The sequence below is a fragment of the Solanum pennellii genome, chromosome 2, assembly GCF_001406875.1.
Source record: "Solanum pennellii chromosome 2, SPENNV200".
Lineage (NCBI taxonomy): Eukaryota > Viridiplantae > Streptophyta > Magnoliopsida > Solanales > Solanaceae > Solanum > Solanum pennellii.
Window position 1 is genome coordinate 32,711,397 of NC_028638.1, and position 202 is coordinate 32,711,598.

Genomic DNA, 202 nt, shown 5'->3' on the forward strand with positions numbered 1-202 from the left:
CGTATGTCTTGAAGGGTGAAGAAGTCATTTTGTTGTTTGTCTAGTGCATTTTCAAGTATAGATAGTAACTTTAGCTAATTCAGTCGTTTTGTCCATAATTATAGATAGTAACTCTATTTGCTGGAAATCTGTCAAAACGCGGCTGGGTCGACGGACCTCGCGACGGGACGTCGTGGTCATGACGGGCCGTCGTGGACCTCGC